The sequence below is a fragment of the Triticum aestivum genome, chromosome 3D, assembly GCF_018294505.1.
Source record: "Triticum aestivum cultivar Chinese Spring chromosome 3D, IWGSC CS RefSeq v2.1, whole genome shotgun sequence".
Lineage (NCBI taxonomy): Eukaryota > Viridiplantae > Streptophyta > Magnoliopsida > Poales > Poaceae > Triticum > Triticum aestivum.
The window spans coordinates 371411854-371417718 of NC_057802.1; the positions used below are offsets into that span (position 1 = coordinate 371411854).

Consider the following 5865-nt stretch of genomic DNA (forward strand, 5'->3'; position numbering starts at 1 on the left):
GTAAAATGAATGATAGTTTCGATAGAAAAAGAAGCTAGGAGAGTCTGTGATATGTCATTTGCCGGCATAACTTGCCAAAAAGGATACCTAGATAAAACATGCACATGTTTTATCTAGGTATCCTTTTTGGCAAGTTATGCCGGCAAATGAAATTGAGTGTGTTTTATCTAGGTATCTTTTTTGGCTATCTCAAAGCTAATGTTCTATCTATAAAGATAAATATGATTTATGAAGGTACATAGACTTGAATATGAAGTAAAATGAATGATAGTTTCGATAGAAAAAGAAGCTAGGAGAGTCTGTGATATGTCACTGTAAAATATATTGTGCATGTTTTATCTAGGTATCCTTTTTGGCAAGTTATGCCGGCAAATGAAATTGTGAGGCATATGCATGAAGTATAACATACAAAAATCACGTAACATTTTACTTCGTATTCAAGTCTATGTACCTTCATAAATCATATTTATCTTTACAGATAGAACATTAGCTTTGAGATAGCCAAAAAAGAGTCTAGAATAAAGTAGAAGTGTGCTTTAAAAATGTCCATATGACTTTAGCCCAACCATAGAATCTTCTAGATAGTACACATGGAAGAATCCAGTGAAGTAATGAGAAGATCCAACGGTCAACAACACTCGGATTTGCCACGTCTCCACCGTTAGATCGGCTTTATCCAATGGTTGTTATTCAAAGTTATTCGCATACTATATAGAGGTATAGATATAGCACATCTATGTTACTCCGCTAAGAAAACTGATATCGCCTCAATTGATATGTTTGGATTTTGATCTATATCATGGGGTAAGAGAAATTGAGGTGGGGGTAGTCTCATGTTGCCACGGGCTTTATCCAATGGTTGTTATTCAAAGTTATTCGCATACTATATAGAGGTATAGATATAGCACATCTATGTTACTCCGCTAAGAAAACTGATATCGCCTCAATTGATATGTTTGGATTTTGATCTATATCATGGGGTAAGAGAAATTGAGGTGGGGGTAGTTTCATGTTGCCACGGGCTGAGCTCCCCCGTTCTTCTGCTCCACTCACTACTTACGGCCCAAAAACACTTCGGATGAGATGCAAAAAGGTGATAAGCATGCACCAGCCGGGAATCGAACCCGGGTCTGTACCGTGGCAGGGTACTATTCTACCACTAGACCACTGGTGCCTTGAAGACGCTTTCACTCGCAGAAACAAATTGTAAGATGGAGACAAGAGTGTACCAAACTTGCAAACAGCGATACAGTGCCCTGCAGAGCTCTTGTGTTTCTCCTGCATTCTGTCAGTTGCATCCGCTCGATCGAGAGTAGATTGTTCACACTACTATAGGGTGCGAAGACAACAGAACGCCTTTTTTTTAATCGATTTTGACAAGTCGTTACTATTAATATGTACTCCTAGCCTCAGCTTGGCAGTGTGACTGCTGCATCTATCCGTCCCAGCTGTGCGCTTCACGGCCTCAACTTGCTGCCGCAAATTAAATTACAGTACATGCCAACTAATCAAGTACTCCGGGCTCCGGCCAATAGTCTGCACGTTCCAGCATCCTAACCCACGCGAGAAGTACGTTTTTTGCTCAGAGCTCACACGAGGCACCGGCGAAGACGCGCGCGTGCGCGCGACATCCATGCACGCGCACTGCTCGGCCTTCCGCCACGGCCGCAGCGTTCCCTCTGCGTCCCGGGCGCGGCTACAAAAAAGGAGCGGGAGATCGCCCCCGCTTCCACAAGAACCAAACGGGACGATATGGATCTCCGCCGTGGCAGCGGGCGCTCGCGGTAGAGACGGGCAGCAGGGGCGAACGGGCGGCGCGGGTGGAGGAGGAGGAGGAGGAGCCGGTGAGCCCGGTGGGGCGGCTGTTCCTAGAGCCGCGCTTCCGCTGTTACATCGTGTGCGTGCTCGGCCTCGGCGCCCCGGTCGACCTGGCCGCGTTGCGGGCTGGGATGGAGGCCACCCTCCTGCGCCACCCGCGCTTCTGCAGCGTACGTTCCTAGTCCCCGCGTCAGGTCCTTTTGATTTTGGGTCGTATGGTGATTTCCTTGGAGTAAATAGCAAAAAACTGCCGCATTACCGGCTAAGGTTACAAAAAAAACTACCATTTTTTTATTTTCTAAAAAACTTCACTATTTTGGTGCGCTATTTCGGAAAACACTAGTTACTGAACTATTATGCCTTAATTTGGTTTATGACATGAAAGGCCCGCTCGTCAGCTCCACGTGGCAAAAAAGGTCAACGTCGTTATCTAAACAGTTAAGTTGACCGTTATAACTGGATGGAGCCCACATGTCAGCTCTTTCTCCTCTTATCTCCCTTCTCTTCTCCACCACCGGCGCCCAGGCCTCTCGTGCTCCCAAGCCGCCCCATGCTCCCTGTCGGGTATTTGATGAAATGTGTATGTTTATAAACTTCGTTCGCATATGAATCCTGTGAAATGTTTTTGATGATCTGTAATGTATATTAACATACATTCGATGTCGTGTCAAAAGGACAACCAAAAACACATGCACACCTTGTATGCCCAACCGGAGTGAGTAGTAGCGAAAGTTTGAAAAGACGGCAATTCAAAAGTTGTCAAGCTTCTCATAGGCATCTAATTCGTGCAGGTGATGGACGAGTTGGAGGAGGGCGCGGGCCCGAAGTGGGTCCGGACCACGGTGGAACTCAACGACCACATCATCGTCCCAAACCTTGACCCCACTGCCATGTTGATCGAGCCGGACAGGACTCTCGAGGACTACTTGTCTTCCCTGTCCACGCTGCCCATGGACCACTCACATCCCCTCTGGGAGTTTCATGTCTTGGACTTTCCCACCTCTGAGGCCGTTGCGGCCCTTGCTTTCCATGCACACCACTCACTCGGGGATGGCACCTCGCTACTATCCCTTCTCGTTGCATTTGCCGGCTCGTCTAAGGTGCTGCCGACCACCGCCCCACGTCGCATCAGCACAATAAAAGCCTTGTCACCGCGCTCAACTTCATCCGCGGCCACGGGTGCCGTGGCTGTTTTCACTATGTGGATCATGTCTCTGCTTCTTCTTGTGTGGCACACCGTTGTGGATATAGTGTGTTTTGTTGCGACGGATGCGTCCATACCGCGCGACCCACCAACGTTGTTCAAAGGTGCTGATGGCGTCGAGTTTCGGCCCAAGCACTTCGTGAACCGTAGACTGAGCCTCGAGGACATCAAGTATGTCAAGAGCGTCATGTGCTGTGTATGTACGCGATTCCCCGTTTCTTAGCGGAATATTCTGTTTCATCTTTTTTCTCTCAAATTAAAGGACAAACACCCATGGGTTGCAATTTTGCTCCCTACGTACCTTGCAGACTGTCAATGATGTTCTGCTTGGAGTGACTTCTACTGCCTTGTCTCGCTACTATTTCCAGAAAACAGGTCAGCTCAAGTAATTTTAGATGTTTTTTACATAGTTGAGACGGTTGTGTTGTTACTTTATGAAACAGGCATAGCCTTAGTTAACCAATTTTAGGTGAAAGCGACAAAAGGAACATCAAGGTGCGATCCACTTTTATAGTCAACTTAAGGAAGATGAGTGGCTTACATGTATGCCCCTGCTCAGAATTGTCTATTTGATCAGATTAGCAAGATCGTACACAGAAAACATATGTGTGCAAAATTGGAAAAATAAACATCATCCGAAGCTCAAAAACAAAAACAAAAATCATCCAAGATCCAGAGCACTGACATGAAAATCCAAAATACTCTTAAAAGAATATTTGTTGTCAACCGTGAATATTTTATAGGGGTAAAAGGAGGAACTTACTTTTGATCATGGGGGTTGTTGTTGAGGAGACCACGAAGTGTTTTTGTTTAACATGCATGCATGCACAGCCATTGATTTGTGTCATGCGCAGACACTAGCTTGCATGATGAAATCGGGCAAGGACAACGGCGTGAAGTGGGGAAATCAGCTCGGCTACATGCTACTCCCGTTCCATATAGAAAAGCACGACGACCCTCTCAAGTATGCCGAGAAGGCAACGAGGGTAGCACACAGGAAGAAGAGCTCCATGAAATCAGTCTTCACGAACTGGAGCGCTTTGGTGATAAAGAAAATCTTCGGTATTAAGGTCCTCGGTCATTTTGATCTTATTTTCATCTTGTCGTTTAAGAGCTCGTTCTATTAATCCCCTCCCAGGAGATTAGTGGGGATTCCCTCTCAATCCCTCACCAAACCGAACAAGCCCTAAAATGGTTAACTTCATCACGTGATAGGTCATACTCCCTCTGTCCCAAAATAATTGTCTCAACTTTATACTAACTTTGGTATAGAGTCGTACTAACATTGAGATACTTATTTTGGGATGGAGGGAGTATCATATATATTCTTGCCATACATACTGCTACTCAATGTTACATCTCTAACTTGGAATCTTGGATCACACTATAAACCTTGGCAATTCAACCTTGTATGCAGGCAACGGCTTCTCTATGCTATGCCTTGTTCAAGAACACCACCATTTTGTTCTCCAACATGGTTGGACCAACTGAGCAGGTAGCTTTGTATGACCACCCCATCCTCTACATTGGCCCAAGCATCTGTGGTCAACCACATGTAAGTTCTGAAGAAAACCTCAATTTAATAAACAAAATCTTCTTTGATCAGTGCATTATCTCCGGTTGTTTCATGGGATACAGTTTGTAGTTTTTGCCTGGAAATATGGCACCCTTGATATGCAATTACTCCTAATTATTTCATTTTAATGTGTACCACAGGCACTGACTATTCATTATCAGAGTTACATGAACATTGTGAAGCTAGTCTTAGCAATAGATGAAGCACAACTTCAAAATGTTGATGACCTTTTAGAGGATTTCATCGAGTCTCTCACGCTAATTAGAGAGGCAGCTTCAGGAAAACCACGTGTTGCAGAAGAGTGCTCCCAGGAAGAACATAGACATGGAGAGACATGAGTGCATGACTACATAAAATATCCAAAGGTCACCTTGTATTATTAATAACAACAATGTTTAGGGACTTGATAATCTCAGGAGTGTTGCACATGTTACATAAGAAGACGTGATAAGTTGGAGTGGGGTTGACCAATCATGCAATGCACACACACAAGCAAAGTAATTTGTTGATAATATAAATGGAAGTCATCGGTTGATATTTAAGCCTGGCATCATCCTTCCACTAATTTGCTTAAAACATTCCAACATTTTGATAACAATTGTTGATTAGTTCGCATAAGCAAAAACTACAGTGCAACCAATAAGGTATGCAAAAAGGTAAACTCTTTGTTTCAAAATGTGATAAGCTCACACTTTTTAGTGTTTATCCTTGGCCAACAAGACACTCACGATTTCTCATTTGTTGCACCGCCATATTCCTTCAAATGGGAACTTCTTCTTTTGACGGACAGAAGAATACACAGAGCACCTGTTTTTGTTCTTTCAATTTGCGAGAAAAGTTTGGCATGAGGTAAAACAGAGGTATCATTTCCACTTGTGTCGCAAGAGTTTTGTTAACATCAAGCAGTGGGTCATCGATTTTTTGCAGAGGGATGCACCCATTGAAGCAACTGCTTTGGTGGTTACTATTTCGCACATATGGGAGGCGAGAAATTGTTGGGAAATGTTGCATGGAAAACAAAAAAAATCTACGCACACGCAAGATCTATCCATGGAGATGCATAGCTACGAGAGGGGGAGAACATCTACATACCCTTGTAGACCGCTAAGAGGAAGTGTTTATCAACGCGTTTGATGTAGTCGTACTCCTTCATAATCCCTGATCAAGCACTGAACGTATGGCACTCCGCGTTCAGCACACGTTCAGCTCGATGACGTCCTCGCCTTCTTGATCCAGCAAGAGGGGCGAAGTAGTAGATGAGTTCTGG

At 44.5% G+C, this 5865-nt stretch overlaps 1 non-coding gene and 1 pseudogene across 1 annotated transcript; one reads left to right on the forward strand and one right to left on the reverse strand.

Annotated features, from left to right (window-relative positions):
• Positions 1–1103: 1103 nt before the first annotated feature.
• On the reverse strand, positions 1104–1174 carry TRNAG-GCC (transfer RNA glycine (anticodon GCC)). The gene has a single exon. It is a non-coding gene; the product is annotated as a tRNA-Gly (tRNA).
• A 459-nt stretch (positions 1175–1633) lies between these two features.
• Positions 1634–4936, forward strand: LOC123076308 (wax ester synthase/diacylglycerol acyltransferase 11-like; annotated as a pseudogene).
• The last annotated feature ends 929 nt before the right edge of the window (positions 4937–5865 follow it).